This window comes from Triturus cristatus, chromosome 5_2 (genome assembly GCF_964204655.1).
Source record: "Triturus cristatus chromosome 5_2, aTriCri1.1, whole genome shotgun sequence".
Classification (NCBI taxonomy): Eukaryota; Metazoa; Chordata; class Amphibia; order Caudata; family Salamandridae; genus Triturus; species Triturus cristatus.
In genome coordinates, this window is record NC_140588.1 from 734,250,263 (window position 1) to 734,269,666 (window position 19,404).

General features: G+C 42.7%; 1 protein-coding gene across 1 annotated transcript in view; it reads right to left on the minus strand.

The window, feature by feature from the left end:
* TBX22 (T-box transcription factor 22) overlaps window positions 1-19,404 on the minus strand; it is an 87,809-nt gene that overhangs the window by 14,368 nt on the left and 54,037 nt on the right. The gene's annotated exons all lie outside the window — the stretch shown is intronic.

Sequence of the window (19,404 nt, forward strand, 5' to 3'; positions counted from 1 at the left end):
TCCAAGTATATCTGGGTCCTTGCTAATGGAATTGCTGTTGGGGCCCCAATACTGCCCTCGTGGAATGAAGCCAAGATTATCTCAGTTTTTAAGAAGGTCGATCGCTCGCTACCTTCCAACTACAGGCTCGATGGTGCCCAAAAGGTCTTCTCCTGTGCACTTCTTATGCAGATCATGACTTGGATGGAGGAGACTAACATCCTATCCCCATTCCAAGCAGGGTTTAGAAAGAAAGTCAGCACCATCATTCAGGTTTTTTGATATTCATTATTGGCCTGGAAAACAGTTACTATAGAAAGGGGCAGTCTCTATATAGCTTTTATCGACTTGAAGTTGGCTTTCGATCTCATCCCCAGGTACAAACTATGGCACGTCCTGCAGGAGCTGGGTCTCTCTCCCCCAATCCTCGAGTTGGTCATTCGCCTCCATGAAGATAATTTCACAAAGGTCCTCTGGAGGGAACAAGGGAAGCTGACAGATCCGATTAGTGTTGACAGGGGGTCAGACAGGGCTGTGTGTTGGCTCCTACCCTGTTTTCGCTTTTTATTAATGGAGTGGTCAACCAGCTAGCATAAATCCCAGCAGATGCCCCTACTTTGGGGTGCGCCAAAGTAACAACCTCGCTGTTTGCAGACAACACGCTGTTGGTCTCCAAGACCCCCAGTGGTCTTAAACTGTTGTTAGATCATTTTGATGCTTTCTGTGAATTGAGAGGTCTGGAGGTCAACACATTGAGAACAAAACTTCTTTTAATTAATCCACACAAACCGTTTAAAGGGAACTTGACCCTCGGGGATTCCCCATGAGAGAGTAGCAATATTCGACTACTTGGGCGTGACCCTCTATGAGGATATGTCCTAGAAGCACCACATTACTAAGCGGCTCCATCAACAGAAGCAGATCACTAGGGCTCTGATGAAGGAGCATAGATGCTCCCAGTCAAGACCAATAGCAGCGCCACTACAAATTTACGACCACAAAGCAGTGGTCTCCGCTCTGTACGGGGCTGAACTCTGGGGGTTTGATCATCTGGAGGTCCTCCTCATTATTGAGAACAATTTTTTGAGATCGCTCTGTTCCCTTCCCCAGAGTACCCCACTTCTTCCTTTAAGTTTAGATATGGGTAGACCATTCATTGTGGACAAATCACGACTTCGCCCCCTGCTTTTTTGGGTGTGCCTGAAATCAACCCAAGAGCTCTATCATTATGCTGCTGCATCCGATGAAGTTTTTAAACTTGACCACTTCAATAAAATCGGGTGGTTTTCTAAAGTCAGGGAACTACTCACAGCAATAGGCTTAGGGGGCTCTTGGGATGTTAAAGACCACTGGCTATTACCAAGCAAAGGGCTAGTTAATGCTCAATTCTGGAATTGGGTGGCCGAGTCCAATGTATCACACTCGTCTGGAGGCCGACTCGCAATAGAATTTATGGATTTTAAATTCCAAAGCGCATACGAGCAATACATGGAGGCTATTACGATTCCACAGGATAGGAAGCTCTATATCCAATTCAGATATGGATCCCTTCCTGTGAAATCCTTTTCAGGCACGTAGCGATGGCCCTCATCTGCGCAGATGCACTGCCCTGGCTGCCCTTCCTCTGTTGAGTCAAATACCCATATTTTCTTTTCTTGTCCGATGTATAACTTCCCTAGATGTAAATGGTTAGCACCCATCTGCAGATTGTTGGGAACACGATGCCGCCAAGAGGCGCTGTACATCCTAAAATCCAATACAAGACTACTAGTTGCCTGCGCAGTCACCAAGTTGTAAAAATGTGGATACTCAGAAGGCACACACTAAAGACGTGATTTGGCGTGCCTTATGGTTTATCCCTTTCACTCTCCCAACACTCTAAACGAGAGTTAGGCAGTAACCCTGGGCCTTTGCAAAATAGTACAAGGTTTTATTCTCTTATGGTAATTTCACAGTGGGATCCCTAATGCACTTAAACTGGTTGTATCTTGGCCATATCATTTATCTCTTTTAGCTGTTATCTTAATTGCCTTCTTATCTGATTGATATATTTTTTATTAGTGATTTAAGAAATGTATTTAGTGCATTTTTTACATGTATTCAAACTTGAAGATTTCTATTGTATGCATTTGCACTTTCCTGATTGTAATTTATTTAATGTATTATTCCAATTAACTCAATTTACCAACTCTGTACTGCACGCACTTGCACTTTTATGGTTGAGATGAACGAAATAAAGTTTAAATGGTGATGATGATGATAATTTAATATTTATATTATGTTTCTTATAATACAAAATAGGTTGCCTAGCATGCAGATTTCATCTGAGTGGGAGCCAGCATCATTTTAGTGCAAGGCTGCCACTGGGCAATAGCCACATAAGAGGAATTTTCAGAGGCTGGTTTAGGTGGGAGGTAACAGCAAGAAGTGTCTCTGATTGTTGCCAACATTAGGGCATTTTCCTTCAGTTTCCAATATACATTTCCAAAATGCAACAGGGCCAGCTCTTGTGTTGTCATGGTGTTGTCTCACTGGAACAGGAAGGCTGCAATGGGGGCTGAGGGGGTGAGCACCTTCTGCCTTGCCTAAACTCCACTCTGAAGAAATCAACAGTGATCCTGAGGTATGAAAATGGACAGCGATGCCAGATGAATAGATCTCTATTTTCTCCCAATTATACTGATTTACATTGATGTTGGGAGGATTTTTTAATTCAGGGGCATGGAATGCAAGGGTCTACCACATCACATGATCACTGCACTTGCATGGTTTTTTCTAACCCCGGGCCGAGTACTCCGCTCCGCCTGCAGAGTTTGCGGAGTTTTACCAACTCTGCGCTCAGCTGCGAACGCGAAGTTGTGGCAAAACTCCGACTCTGTGGCGGAGCGGAGTACGCCCCTCAGCCGAGGCCAACAACCTTTACAAAATGTATTTGTAAAACCCCTTACCTTCGCTGCGGGCCGCCCTCCTCCTCGCCGCGGTGTCTCCTCCTTCTTTCATGCGCAGTTCATGCAAGATGTGATGCATGCGGGAACGCGAAGAGGAGGACGACGGAAAGAATGAGACACCGTGGTGGGGAGGAGGGCGGCCTGCAGAGAAGGTAAGTGGGTTTTTAAAAATGTTTTTTAAACCTTTCTGTGGGCCTGGGGCGGAGCGGAGCATAGTTCCACTGAGTTTTTTTTTTAACTCAGTGGAACTACACATAGCACCACTCCGCATACTCTGCCCATGGTTAGTTTTTTCTGTTTTTGAAAAAAACAACATTCTTTACAAGTTTTTAAAAGAATTGTTCCATTTGCTTCTCTTTAGTAGTTTCATTGTTCACAGTTGTTGGACCTTGCCCTATTTGCAGGGTCCCAGCAAACTTTTAACTCCTCCTTTTTGCTGAATTCATTTTTGTTAGCTTTAGGGCTCTGTGCAATTTACCACTGATAAATATTGCAAAGTGCCTGTGCTCTTCCCAATCAAACATTGAAAAATTGGCTTAAACCCCTAGGCACATTTCATTTACTTATAAGTCCCTAATAAAGTGGTATTACACGTACCCATGGCCTGTTAATTAAATGCTATGATTGGGCCTGCAGGACTTATTGCGCCACCCATTTATGTAGCCTTTTTAAACATATCTCAGGCCTGTGATTGTACCTGCATGTACAGTTTGTTTTAAACTGCCATTTCGACCTTGGAAAAAAAAACTTTTGCTAGGTCTAAACCTTCGTTTTTAATACGTATAGGGCACCCCAAGAGTAGGGCCTAAGCAGACCATACAGCAGGGTGCAGTGTATTTCAAAAGTAGGACATGCATTTTTAGATTTTACATGTCCTGGTAGTGAAAAACTCTTAAATTAGTTTTTCACTACTTCAATGTCTACTACACCAATAAAATAATGTGGGGGGTTACCTTATTACATTTAAGAAGTGATAGCTTTTGCTTAAGAGGAGGTAGGGATGTCATGTTTGTTGTCTGTGAAATTGTAATTCAATAGTCTCTATAATAGTAAAGTCGTATTTTAAGTCGCAACTCTGAAAATGCCACTTTTAGAAAGTTTGCATTTTCTTACCTAAACCATTTGGTGCCTGCAGCCTGTTCCTGGGTCATATGACTAGGTGTAGTTGGCATTTGGTCTTTGTGTATTCCTCCCAGACATCTAAATAATAGAAGGTCTGGGTTTTGGTGGATGGGCCACCTTGACATGATGAGGAGGCAGAGCTCTCACCCGTCACACTTGAACTTCAAAGATACTGCCTCAACTCACACACAAAGTACTTCACTCTAGCCCATTGTACCTGCAGACAGACTGGAATAAAGGCAGAGAGACAGCAAATTCCAGACACCTCTGAAGGAGAAAAACTCCAAAAGTTTCTTTAACTTCAAAGTGGGCACCAGATGATAAAAGGGGGTCTTTGGACCCACTCTTCAGTACTCTCCTGGACCTGTGGACACTACAGTTGAAGGACTGCCTGCTGTGAGAGGATTACTCTCCTGCTTGAGACCTGTCCTGCTGTTTGAGAAGGAAGACTGAACCAGCACCCTTCATCAAAGGCTGAAGTGACTTAAAGGGTCAGATGACTGAACTGCCAAGCTGACCTGCTTTATTGGATCTTCCTGGACCTGCAACTTGACCTGCCTGAGCCCTGCTGCCCTTGGCTGGAGTGAGTTCCTGATCAACAAGAGGTGCCCGCCAGGTCCTGGACCTCTGGTGTGGCATCAGTTGAGCTCGTCCGAACAAAAAAGGAGAAATAATGAGGTTTTGGGCTCTTTGCGCCTTCGAACAGGTCTGTTCACACCAAGATCTTGCTGTGTGAGACGACTGCCAACGCGAAGCTCCTGTGAGCCCGACACTTCATGCTGTAATGAACTCCAGCAACAATTGGCATTGCAAGATCTGCACTTCATACCAGCCCATGATGACTTCCAATGTGAAGCTAGAGCAACTCTGTATGTGATGCCCGACAGGATCTTCGTGCTACATCGAGAACTGTTCATGATACCCAACCTGCTATTCGTGCAACAGTGACAACCATCTGTGATGCTCTCCACGCCCCTCATGGCCTCCTCCACTGGGAATGGAACTCTTCACACTGGACTTCAGAATGTAATTTATTTAGCAGGACTAACCAGGTACCGGTATCTGGCCTGTGCTCCAAAGAGGTCAGCCGGAACTTGTGACTTTCACCTGGTCTCGCACCACCAGAAAACTGCGCGTGAAGCTTTGTGCTTTCAGGCACTATACTTTCTTTGAATCTTTAAAATTGCATATCTATTGTTGGATTTTTCTTGTTTTGGTGTCAAATTATTTAATCAACTTTCAACAACTTCTAATTGTGATGCGTTTTCACTTTATTAGTGTTACGACATTACACATGCCCTATAGGTTAAGCCTGACTGCTTTTGTGCAAAGCTACCAGAGGGTTAAACACAGGTTAATTTAGTGACTCTTGTGGGTTACCTTGACAAGGATTGTGGCTGTTGCTTGCAAAGGGCTCATATCCCCCTCAACTAGCAACCCAATTTCTCACATCAGTTATGTAGGATTCATTGTTACCACTCAAAGTTTTTTGCAGGGAAATATACATAATAGATTCAAGATGTTCTCTAAACATCTATGACAGGTGGTTCATTGATGGTCAAAAATAGCACTATAAACGTGTAGTGCTCACAGATCTTCAAATACATTGATCTAATAATGTTGTTGTATCTTATATACAATCATTCTGCTATGGAGATCTCTCCATTACACATGCACAGATGTCATTGTTTTAATGACCATCTCCCTCCAGGCCATTACAGACACCATTTCCAAACTTGGAATTGAGAGTTATATGGTAATGCGGTCTAGAAGTTGCAATTTTGTTTTGCTTTCATTAAACTAACTAGACTAAAACAAATAAAACAATGAGGCCTATTTGCAAACTGAATTTTGTAGTACATTTTGTGTTATTGCAAAACATACTACAAAACCATACTTGCAAATCTTCATGTAGAGTTTAGGGCGTCGCCTCTCTTATCTTTGTATGTGTGGTCATCTATGCCCATAGTGCAGAGACTCTACGCACATAAGTATGTGTTATGAAATTAAATGTGGGAAGAACACAGGGGGGTGGCAGGAAAATTGGGAACATTGCCTACTAATGGGGAGGGGATAGGGTGGAGTTGGGAGAGATTAAAGGAGAGCCGCAGAGGTATTTAAGGAGATACATGTACCCACCCACAAGAGAATAAGCCTGTTGCTATTCTCAAACTGCACTTCTAAAGGTACTACAGCCAAAAAGGGACCCAAAATGCGACTAAAATACTCTAGCTCAGAGCTGAAGTAAGTCAGGCACCACACATGGCCAACCACTGGTCGTAGAACATCCTCCAGTGGTATCAATTAATGGAGTAAGGGACTTAAAATAAAGCCCCATAGGAAATAATGTTAAATTAAATAAAGTTAATTTATATAGTACATTTTTAGTAATGACATTTGAAATATGTTAAAAATATTTTTAAAGATAAAATTAATGGAACAAAACATTTTTTAAATACACCTAAATTAATTTTAAGTAATTCTAGACATCACTTTTAAAAATTCTTAATGCATACTATTTTATTTTACTTAAGCTTTGAAATTACTTTTTCATTTAAACTTGAGAAAAATCATTGTAATACATTTTAATACACTTACAATAATTAAAGATGTAATTATACATTAGTTTAAAAGTGTGGTAGCATTTTTGTCTTTAATTTTACATTTAAAATAACTAGAGAAAATGAATTTACTTATATATATCTATATATTTATATATATATAAAACATAAACATATTTTTTTCAAACTTTTTCCAAGTTTAATAAACTTTTGTACTTTTCCCTATACTTTACCATATAGAGATCTCTGCAATCGGGGAAGAAATTTCCTCATGGTAAATTATAGGGAAATGTTCCCTATACTTAAGCATAAAAAGATCTCCATCACGGTGGCGGAGATAGACGCATGATAAAGTAGATGGAAAAGTTAAAAAGTTTATTAAACTTGGAAAAAGTTTGTAAAATATTTTTATGTTACATATTAATATAAATTAATGTTTTATATTTATATTAAATGTAGAAGTGAAGTAAAAAAATATTGTCGGTATGGATTAATAAATATTAAATGTGAGGTATAGAATTAATGAAAGTGAATTTAATTATATTAAATTACTATCACATGAATTTTTAAATAGAATCAAATGTTATACAAAATATTTCATGATTAAATAAAAAATTACTTTCTTATATTTTTAACAAAAAATTATATTTCTCTATATCTATTCTAAATAATGTAATTTAAATTAACATTACTTTCTATGGGGTTTACAATTCAGTTCTCACCACCTTTATTGTCTATGGGAGGGTCTTGCAGTACCAGGATTGACCATGTATGGTGCTAGACATATTACATCTTTTTTAGCAGTAACTTACACTTGTACGGTAGGCTCCACCTCCTTTTCAGGTTTTGAAGACGTGTATGTCTACATCTCTGAGTATCTTTATATTTGGATTTTGTGAATAGCCAAAAGTAGTAGTTATTCAAAAGTGTAAGAGTAATGTTACATGTGTTAATTACTCACAAATGTAACATACCTTTCTGAATAGCCCTGCTTCATTTTTAGTTTAAAAGTTCAGGGCTGGAGACAGTGTCAGTCATGACCTCAACAGAGGTATTCACGCAATGTCATCTATCTGTGTGGACAAGCGTGGCCAGTACAGGTAAGAACAGTGGTGCTGTGAGGTGGGGGCGGAGGTGGTGTGGGGGGGGAAATCGACATATGAAAGGATAGGGAAAATAAAATAAATACATAAATAAAACAAATGACCTTGCGCTCACCGCATCGACAAGTCGGTGATGCAGCGAGCCCAAGGTCAATGGTATTGTTTATTTATTTTATTTTCCCTATCCCATTGTATATCGACTTCCTCTCGCCCCGCCCCCCCGCCCCAACGCTGTTACCTGTACTGGCCGTGCCTGTGTGTAGAATGTATGCAAAGTTGTGTATCTATCCATCCTTATGCCCACAAAGCAAACAAACATTGTGCAAAATATGTTACAGGGGTTACGTTAACTGTGGTGCAGTGTGAAAGGATATTGTCCTAGTGTGCTTCAGACCTAAGAAATGGTTATCAGCCCATGTGCCCAAGCTGCCCAAAGATGCAGGGTTCATCATCCAAGAGGGTTTGGCAATATGGATTGGTCCTACGGCCATCACTTTAAATTGACAAATAGATTGGTGACCCATGGTTTTTAGGGAGACACTAAACTATCCCTCATATTTTCTGATTGAATATTGAAATTGTTGAATATGTGAGACCTTGACCTTTGAACCACAGTTACTCCCAGGGTCTGGCCCGGGGAGGGAACTAGAGGCGTTAGGGCACTAGAGAACGGTCAGCCTCCAACCAAAGCTATGAACCACAGAAAGGACCGTCCCTAGTTGTGTCTAAGAGATGCCCAATTTAGTGGGGGCAAATCACAAAAATTGACGGACTGGCATCACACACCACCAGGTGTCATGCTTCATCATCTGCCAGTCCTCGCCCTCTAAAAACCGCGTTTGATAGAGGGCGGGCATACACCCGAAGACAGGGATGCACTTCTAAACTAAGTGGAGGCCCAAACAAAAAAAGGAGTGAGTGAATTTAAAAACCATCATAGTATACCTGAACAATTTTTATTCTATGGGGTTACTATGTGGGATTAAAATATATAAGTGCGGTGAGTGGGGACCTTATCATCCCGTCGCCGCTGTGAATCAGTGATTGTTAATAGGGGGTCAACATGTTTCTGCCTGTATTGTCCACTTGGGTACGTGGCATTCGTCAGTACCTTAAATATTGGGCTCCAATCTTACCACTGGGGGCGTAGGCCTATAGCCAGCTGCCACCTGTTTAGAGAAACCTGTAAGAGAGAGGGGGTGAGACAAACATATAATACTCAAAATGGTTGTCATTCGGTAGACCTTGATGTGTCACAGTCACGCTCCATACTTACTGCTCTCTCCTAAAGTGAAAAAGGTGAAAAATGTATATGAGTGTCAGGCATCTGTGTTCACTCTGACATTCATGTGAAACAAATATAGAAGTCTTACCCTATTGGAAAAACCTATTTGCCCCATGGGAGGGGTAGGGGGGAAATCCTTGTGGCCACATTCTGGTGGGAGACGATGAAGACAAAAGGGTTAAAAACCAGACTGGTTGGGAAGGTATATCAAAGATACTGAATTAGTTAGCAGAAAAAACCGTCAGGGCGTGCTTGTTCTACTATAGTTTCAACCTGTTGGAAGAAGAAATCAGAACAATGACTTACAGTTCAAGGCGTACTCCCCGCTAGAAAACCTAGTGCTGCATGCGTCCAGCCTCCTCCCCGGTGACATTAAGTGTAGTGCGCAGCAAGCTTTTATACTGTTGGGTGGGATCGTGGCATGCGATATGGGTTTCAGGTGAGCGTGGCGCACAGTGATGATGCTGCATTTCCTGTGTCCTGCACGTTGCCTGTTTGTTGCTTCCTGTGTCCCGTCATTACCTCAGATGATTGCCTGGGGAAATATGGGAAACATGTGCCCTGCTCATGAGTATTATTTCATGACCCACAATTAGTGCACAAGTTGATTTTACAGCTGTAAAATCAACGTGTGCACTAATTGTGGGTTTAACCACACCGTCACCCTGACTGTAAACAATCTGGGTTTGTTTTCTCTTCCTTTCTTCTGTGTAAATACTCGAAATTGCTCCCGTCATGAAATAATACTCATGAGCAGGGCACATGTTTCCCATATTTCTATATAACGTGTCTACACACGTTAAATCACTCCCTTGTATCTCCAGAATCTATGGCAGGCGCTTTCATTGGACCAACTGGTCCCGCCCCACCACTGAGGTAATGACGGGACACAGGAAGCGGCGTGTCATAGAGCAGCGCCATGTGCTGACACACCCCCACGAGGGTCAGGCAACAAACAGGCAACGTGCAGTCCTTTCTGCATGCTTCGCTCAGGACACAGGAAATGCATCATCATCACTGTGCGCCACGCTCACCTGAAACCCATATCGCATGCCACGATCCCACCCAACAGTATAAAAGCTTGCTGCGCACTACACTTAATGTCACCGGGGAGGAGGCTGGACGCATGCAGCACTAGGTTTTCTAGCGGGGAGTACGCCTTGAACTGTAAGTCATTGTTCTGATTTCTTCTTCCAACAGGTTGAAACTATAGTAGACCAAGCACGCCCTGACGGTTTTTTCTGCTAACTAATTCAGTATCTTTGATATACCTTCCCAACCAGTCTGGTTTTTAACCCTTTTGTCTTCATCGTCTCCCACCAGAATGTGGCCACAAGGATTTCCCCCCTACCCCTCCCATGGGGCAAATAGGTTTTTCCAATAGGGTAAGACTTCTATATTTGTTTCACATGAATGTCAGAGTGAACACAGATGCCTGACACTCATATACATTTTTCACCTTTTTCACTTTAGGAGAGAGCAGTAAGTATGGAGCGTGACTGTGACACATCAAGGTCTACCGAATGACAACCATTTTGAGTATTATATGTTTGTCTCACCCCCTCTCTCTTACAGGTTTCTCTAAACAGGTGGCAGCTGGCTATAGGCCTACGCCCCCAGTGGTAAGATTGGAGCCCAATATTTAAGGTCCTGACGAATGCCACGTACCCAAGTGGACAATACAGGCAGAAACATGTTGACCCCCTATTAACAATCACTGATTCACAGCGGCGACGGGATGATAAGGTCCCCACTCACCGCACTTATATATTTTAATCCCACATAGTAACCCCATAGAATAAAAATTGTTCAGGTATACTATGATGGTTTTTAAATTCACTCACTCCTTTTTAGGTCTCGCTGAGACAGCGAAAGCTGTCTCTTTGAGACATTTTGTAAGTGAGTTTTTAAAGTGCTTCCCCTGGCATAGAGCTACAGTGCACGAGGCGTGCACGCGCGCAAAGCAGCCATATGGCTTTACGTCGCTCTCCCTCATAGCCCCTCTCCGCCTCCTTCCCTGCTGCTATTTCACACCACACTCCCGCTTCTCTCCCCCACCCCCCACCATCGCGTCTCGCGCTTTGTTCATTCTCCCCGCCCCTATCGCGTTTTGCGCGGCCAATGCTTGTTTTTCATTGTCATTGCGGGCAGCTTAAATTGCACAAGCGCGGTCCGCTTCGGCCGCGCTTGTAACATTGTGACTTCTTCAAAGAGCTTGTTTAAATATGCTCTGTCCTCGCTTCACGGCTGGCCGCGGCGCTTTCCATTACAGTGGTACCGGTTTGTTGTATTTACTGTAAAGTATTTTAACACGGTAGGCGTTATGTAGACTGTGAGCACTACTTTCGTTATTCCGTTTCTCTTACTGCAGGAACGACTGCTTTGGTGCCTTCTTTTACCCCCCTCCCTCTTCCCTACCTTCCCCGCTCCCGTTGTCTGTGCTTTGTTAATCACCCCACCCTCCCGCTTGTATCTCCGTGTTGGGCAACCCCCCTACCCGCACTTCCATGTTGTTTGGCTGGGATGTGCGATCTTGCGAGAGGCGCGTTCATTTCATAACATTCAGGTGCCCCTGGGGCACCCCCCAGACTGACTTTGCAAGTGTCAGGGGCCGTGGTGCAGGCCAGGTGATGGGGCTGCTGCTGTGCCATGCGCCGTCGCTGCTGCTATTAAGGTGCTGCCAGCGCTCCTTTCAGAACCCAGCCATCACGGGCCTCTCCATGCCCCCTCGCTGACTCACTGCTGAGGATCACACCTCCAGAGCAGCGACGGCATCTCCCCAGCCATCATGGGCCCCTCCATGCCTGCTCGCTGACTCACTGCTGAGGATCACAACTCCAGAGTAGCGCCGGCATCTCCCCAGCCATCATGGGCCCCTCCATGCCTGCTCGCTGACTCACTGCTGAGGATCACAACTCCAGAGCAGCGCCGGCATCTCCCCAGCCATTATGGGCCACTCCATGCCCACTCGTACACTCACTACGGAGGATCACACCTCTGGAGCAGCGCCGGCGTCTCCCCAGCCCTGTCAGCATGTCAGCTCCCAGCAGATCAAGGGCCGCAGTGGTCTGTGGTGCCGAATACACCGGGAAATAAAGGAATGGACACAGGGGTTACATTTCTACTCAGGCTCCAGGTCCTGTGAACGTAGAGTGACTTCACTGCTCTGAGATTTATGTCTTGTTTCACTTTGCCCCCCCCCAAAAAAGTTTAAAACTTTTTAAAAGTGTTGTATGCTGGCAATGTTGAGAGCTTGCGGCGTGTGTAATTTTGATGAGAAACGATGCAACATTCATTTTTATGCTTGAGAATAGCTTATTTCATAAGCATAAACTTTCAACTAAACGTGCACAGCAACACTACATGAGGTAATTACCGTCTTTTGAGAACTTAGACAACTATTTAGAGAATTTGAAAACGGGAATAATGCAATCGGTCTCGCATTTCATTAAGTTAAAGCCATTTGCTTTGCTGTACAAAACCATTAGCAAAGCAAATGGCTTTAACTTAATCAAAGGCGCGACCTATTGCATTTTTAACACTTGAAACAAAGCATGCTGCTTCTCTTGGCCGGAGACTGGCACCCCGCCTGAGATCACTTATGGCCCCCCAGGGGGGCTCTCCCCCCAGTTTGAAGGCCTCTGCTCTACACACTCTTGCTCTAGATAATGAATTCTTTCCTTAGGCTTCAAAGATCTTTTTGCAAGGGCGGACTTGGCATGTCCTGAAGACATGTTTCAGTTTCCCAATGCCATGTGTTAGGGGCAGGGATTACTTTGTAAAAAATAAATTAAAAAATAGGCAGGTGTTCAATTTTTTTCTTAGGCGGATGCCGCTCACGTCCCCTCGACACCCATCACCTTCTTACTTCACAGCCCGCATAGGGCATGCCAAAACAAAAGCGAGCAAGCCAGTTTCCCACAAGGGGAGTGGTGTCTACCACCAAAAAGTTTTCCCCAGGTGCTTTCCATATTTCGAAACATTTGTAATTCCTTCACACACTTTCTCAGAGAATCGTAATCACAGTTGGCACATATGTGACCATCACTCTATGCACTCTGAAGAGAGGCAAAGGATTGGATGCCCATGCAGCAAAAACACCTTTATAAAAAGCATTTGCAATGCAATAGGTCTCGCATTAACACAAGTTTGAGCTATTGACATTGCAAATAACAATGCCTTTTATTTTTGTTTTCTTTTTAAAAACATAAATAAAAGGCATTGCTATTTACAATGTCAATAGCTCAAACTCGCGTTAATGCGAGACCTATTGCATTGCAAATGCTTGTTTTGTTTGGGCCCCCACTTAGTTTAGAAGTGTATCCCTGTCTTCAGGTGTATGTCCGCCCTCTATCAAACGCGGTTTTTAGAGGGCGAGGACTGGCAGATGATGAAGCATGACACCTGGTGGTGTGTGATGCCAGTCCGTCAATTTTTGTGATTTGCCCCCACTAAATTGGGCATCTCTTAGACACAACTAGGGACGGTCCTTTCTGTGGTTCAGACCTTGACCTTTACCTTTAGGTGCTTTTGGTGGGTTTCCTGTTATTGATGATGATGAAGAGCTCTAAATATTTCAAAAAATACCTCCTAGTACTGGTATGGAGACTAAGGGCGCCATTCACAAATGCACCTTGGATCATGTAAACTAGTACTCCTGCAGTACTCTTTTACATATTCTTACATTCCTTTGTAAATTAGCCCAAAACATATAACATGGTAATAGCATGTGAGTAGTCAGGGAAAATTCATATACAATTAGTACAAAGAAAAGGAACTGTGCCCGCATTGCACATTTATTAATAGAGAGTTGGATGTTTGAGGGATAAATCACAAAGGCATGTAAGAGCATTTAAAAGAGTATGCCTGTAGTACCACTTCCCATACTCATACATGCTTTTGTGAATCCATCCTTAACATTTTAAATGAAGCCACTACTTTACTGTCAAAATAAAGATTCACATCTTAAGACACTTTCAAAATGTCTAGCGGTCAAGTTGAGCTCAGAGGGTGTCCAGTAAAGTTTCATGGAGACGCTACCATCATATAAAAGTGACTACTGCCCAACCTGGCACAGCAAATAGTAGAAATGACTAGCTAGAAATGCAACAATGATCTTAAACTGTTCATTGGAAGAAAGCAGGGCCTACAGACATAAACGGCACAATGAACTAGACAGGCTGATTTATAGGTAATGCATTTATGCACTGTAAGTCAGTGTAGAGCACGTGAAACCTGACAAAATATAGTCACTCATTTTTTTTAAAAATGAGTGCAGACAAATTCAAATTTGCTACAAGCAGGGAATGCCATACAGAATGGCAACAAAACTTACTGTATTTTCTTGCTGATGTATCATGGAAATAAAATTATCTATTATCATAAGATCTTAACCACAGAAGGTTAGGGAATGCACCTAAACTGCCCCAAATGGAAAAAGTACATCTTCAGTACTTCATTCTGTGTATTCAGTGTGAGCTAACAGTCAGCCATCTCCATAAAAATGTTGATATTGAAACATTCTTAAAAAAGCTTTATAAAGTTTGCAAAGGCAAATTTACGAATTTTACAACCCCTCCTGGTAACCAATACAATTAGTTTATCTTTACTTTTTTCAAATTTCAAAGCATGAAAGTAACCAGCTTACTGCCATATTTGAACATTGTCAGACACAGCCGCGGTCAGTAGTAGGAGTAACTGCAGGGCGGTGACGTGGGGAGGGGGAGGGGCAGGGTGGGGTGTAGTACACTATGGATTACGGAGGTTTACAGGTAAGTTTACATATAAATTAATGAAACGAATTTCGTTGCGTGCACTGCATCGCATTTGGGGATGCAGTGCACGCAACGAAATTAGTTTTATTAATTTATATGTTAACTTACCTGTAAATCTCCGCAATCCATAGTTTACTACCCCCCACCCTCCCCCTTCCCACGTTACCGCCCTACAGTTATTCCTACTACCGACCGCGGCTGGTCAGACAGGGTTTTAGGCCGAGTCATTCAAAAAATGTTTTTGTGAATATGACCTAAAAAATTGTGAATATGACCTAAAAAACATGTTATGCTACCATAACTTATTTGTTTGGAAAACTTCCTCATAAGTCGATGTTTTCAAAAACCATGTTTGTCATGTTTTCTGGGTTAAAGGAAGTATTGTTCTGCATGTATATCACTGAAGCTGATTAAGTTTTCGATTTTGGCCTACATGTAGTCCAGTATAGTGGTATCAATTCTACACATCAGCTTCGCTTTGCTCAAAACAGGCACTTTTTTGTGAAGCATGAGAGTGCCAGGTGGCATTGGAGAGTTAAGTGCTAATGGTTCAATACTCTAAAACACAGCTACCTAAAGCAGGAATTACATGTGGCTGAATAAAGTTTGCTAACTTTTAGAATAAGTTTATTAATATAATTTATTAGTAAATGCTGGGCAAAGACAACCTCATTACCTTACCATAACTGATTGATTTGGCTACATTTTTCAAAGAAACTTAATTGTTTGCTCATAAGATTTTTATTTTGGATGAGTTAACAGAAATTAAACTTAGTTTGTCTGGTTGGTCTGTCTTGAAGTGCCTATCACATGATACGTTATTAACCCAAAGAGCTCTTTCAATGTGGTAGTGGTACACCATCACTAGCTATAGATCCTTCTTTTTGAATTAATTGCTATAATATATCTTGCACCTGCAGGCAACATCCATGAAAATCCTGATTTTGTGTGATTTCAACTTGAAGGTCTAGTCAGAACAAGCATCAGATCACATTGAGAACTTGAAGTCACTATTAATAAATTAAAGTGGTGCATAGCCTATTCATACACCTCACCAACATTTCATAGTTAGGAACTATATAAATATAACTGTATTTGTTGAGGAATTCAAACCACATCTCTATAAACATCTCTGACCTTGATGACTGGAATATCGTTATCATGCTAACTCCTCCACCTTTAACACGTTTATCCTACCCATAATCAAACATTGTAAAAACAAGTATCAAAGCCTCAATCTAGTGGTTTAATGGAGAACGGACTGAGATTAAACTAATCAGCCATAACCTTGTACTTTGATGTATAGAAATTAGTGTTAGTGTGTCAAAACACTGTTCAGAGGACCACAGAGCAAGCAGGAATTACTGGGCTCCAACCGTGGTGGTTGAGGCCTTTTACTCCTAATGTCCCAGGCCTGGCTCATGGGAGGCATGAACAAGGGGACAGCCCCACACAGTTCACAACGCTGTATAGGGCAATTGCCCTCCATCTTTCAAAGTGCAGCACCAAGTGCAGTAACCCATATTCTTCACTGCAGCCCCCACCTGGCAGGGGGTCTCGGACTTTGGCACACAGGTCGCCAGCCTGATCAGTGCATCAGCCCAAACAGACATGAATCTCACACTCCGCTCCTGGGATCCATGCAACAGGATCTCGCTCCCTCCAAGGGGTCTCATTCACCTCTCAGGACCCACTGTTCTTGGGTCAGGCAGAAGCTGGTGCTACAGGTTCCATGTGAGTGTTCTTGCTCCTCCTAGGTGCTGTCTCCTCACCCAGCATGGGAGATAGTCTTGGCCAAAACAGGCAGGGCTCATGCTGAGATACTCCACAATGATGTACAGCTTTGGTTTGATAATTTGAGAGTCTCAAGCCCCCATTTTCATAATCCATTTCCAGAAACACTTGTGATTGAGTGTCACTGTATTTGAAGTTCATGTTCTTAGGGTTGCTCACTTTGGAGTGCCCACTCCTTTGTTGAGCTCTTGATTCAGAGATCACTCTGTCACAGCAGGACATTCCCCAATCTTGATAGCCCCAAACAAAAGCGAAGGGAATGACTAGGGTTTCACACCTCAATGATAGCCTCAGTGATATGAGCTTCAAATGTTTACCAAAGGACCACAGCCCTATTCTTTATGATTCTCTTATCATCCTCATCTCCCTCCTCAGATGTGCCAGGGCTCCTTTGACCACTAATCTCCTTTTTTCAAAATCAAAGAGCTCATGTTAAAGTGCACTGCAGTGCTTGCTCTTATTTCCCCCAACTCAGAAAAGCAGCAATCCACAAATTTCTCTGAGGTAAATCTCCTCCTCTCGTTGCTCCTTCAGCGAGTCCTGGGCCAAAATATATTGAGTATTGTCTGTATATTGTTCCTTTTACAAGCACATTCTCCTTCACACAAACATATTCAGATGCATGCAGTCTCCAATGTAATGTGCCTCTTCCTGGGCACACATACATCCTAGAGAGTTCATGTAACATCATGCGCTTTCTCCAATATGATGTACTTTTCCACAAGCACACAAACATCCTAGTGTGCACACATAACTGCTTGCACTATTCTTCCTGCACTGTACCATCTCACAGGCCCACATACATCCTGACGTGCAATTGCTCGCACTGTTTTTCTGCTCTGTACCATCTCTCTGCCACATATAGAACCATGCACTGCACATGCAATTGCTTGCACAATTTTCCTGTACTGAACTGTCCCTTAGGCACACGTACACCTTCACGCTGCACACAAGTTCAATGCAGGTCAAGCATTGGTTGAGTACACAGCAGCGGAACTTTACTGGAGTGGGCCAGGAACCACCACTCTAGTAACACAGGCACAGCGAACTAGTGTCACATGCACAATGGACATGTTCACTCTACTGGTCACTAAAAACATATTATACTGCCACTACTGTGCTCATGCTACTAAACTCAAAGTGAAGGCAGTATCCTTACACCTCCACAGGGTAAAGCTTTGAGCACCACTCCTGGTCTAAGCAGACTGCAATCCATTAGACCGGCCTAGTTCATAGCTCATGTGCATGATCTGTGGTTGTTCATGATTGAAAATCATTACCAAGGATCCAGATATCGCCTTAGCTGGTACAGTAAGGGTAGGGGTGCACGTCCGTCACCAAATAAGGGACTTTTCCACCCCAACATAATAATAACGAGGCTAAATTCAAAATGCACATGGAAAATTGTTACAAACTTGATATATGCATCAATGCCAAATGCATCAGTGGGACACTAAACCTTCCAGTTTTATCTCTAAAGTCTACCACTAGATGACAACCCTTAATGCCTAGTAAATGTTCACTGTGTGAATCATCAGCACTGAGGACTTTGTTGTACTTCAAATCCAAATTTCCCAAATTCTAGGACTTCTATCTACTTCGAAACCATACCCTCACATTCTCACCCATCCCTCAACCTGTGATTCAGACCTCTTTCATCACCCTTCAATTCTGTCCAATAAGACACGTTCTGGTTTCCCCAAAACATCAAACTGTATAACCTTCCAGCAGAGCCCTGCTCTGCTGGAAGAGAATCAGTTTCCCCTTCTCTGGAGAATATCTGATTTCTGTGATCAATGCCTTCATCCTCCTTGGAGTTGTTCCTAACTGCCTGAAATATGTCATTATTGCCAAACGTATCAAAAACCCTTGGTCAATCTAAAAGATCTGTCTAACTATGGATAAATCTTTAAACTACCAGTTCTTAGCATGATTATCAAAGATAAGGTGGCTTCACAGCTTTAAGAGTATGCAGACCACAACCACACACCTCATGATTGCCGGCCAGCCCACTAGGGGTGCTGAATTCACCATTATTAAAATTTGTGAGTAATTCCTGACATCTGTGGAGAAAAAGAATTAAGTTTTCATATTTCTTCTAAGTCTGTAGGTTTGAATCATGCCACTGGAAATGTAATCTCACAAGGTATCCTGCAGGTGTGCTTCAAGGTTCATCCATATCATGGCTGCTCCTCATCATAAATGTTTACCCTCTGGTCCATCTTCAGAAGGAATACCAGGTGAAACTACAAATATATGCCCACAATGCTCAAATTTATTTCAATCTGCACAGCAAGTTACAAACAAGGCCAACTTAACCTTTTTTCAGGAATACATAATCCATTCAACCAACAAGAGCTTCCTATGTTTCCACACAAAATACTCGCGCCTGCATCACAAGTGTCTCACTGGTCCTAGCTAGGTGAGAGAATATTTGCACTAGGTCATCAAACAGATATTTGAGAGGCCGCCTATGATGAAGCAAGCCACAATAAGTTGTGGGTGAGGCGACCTCTCAAATATCTGTTTGATGACCTGGTGCAAGTATTCTCTCACCTAGCTAGGACCAGTGAGACACTTGTGATGCAGGCTCGAGTATTTTGTGTGGAAACATAGGAATCTCTCGTTCGCTCTCACATTGGAGTAGGATGGTACCACTCCGGCAGACTCAACCAAGTGGATGAGGCTTAGGAGTTCTTCAAAAGCTTTTACATGACAATACTTTTGGCCCTGTTGAGAAAAAGAAGAAAAGAAGAATAAAAACACCTAGGCATATACCCAAAGGAAATCCCTTTATTGCTGGACATCCCTGGTTTCCGTTCAAATTGGCAAAAGTAA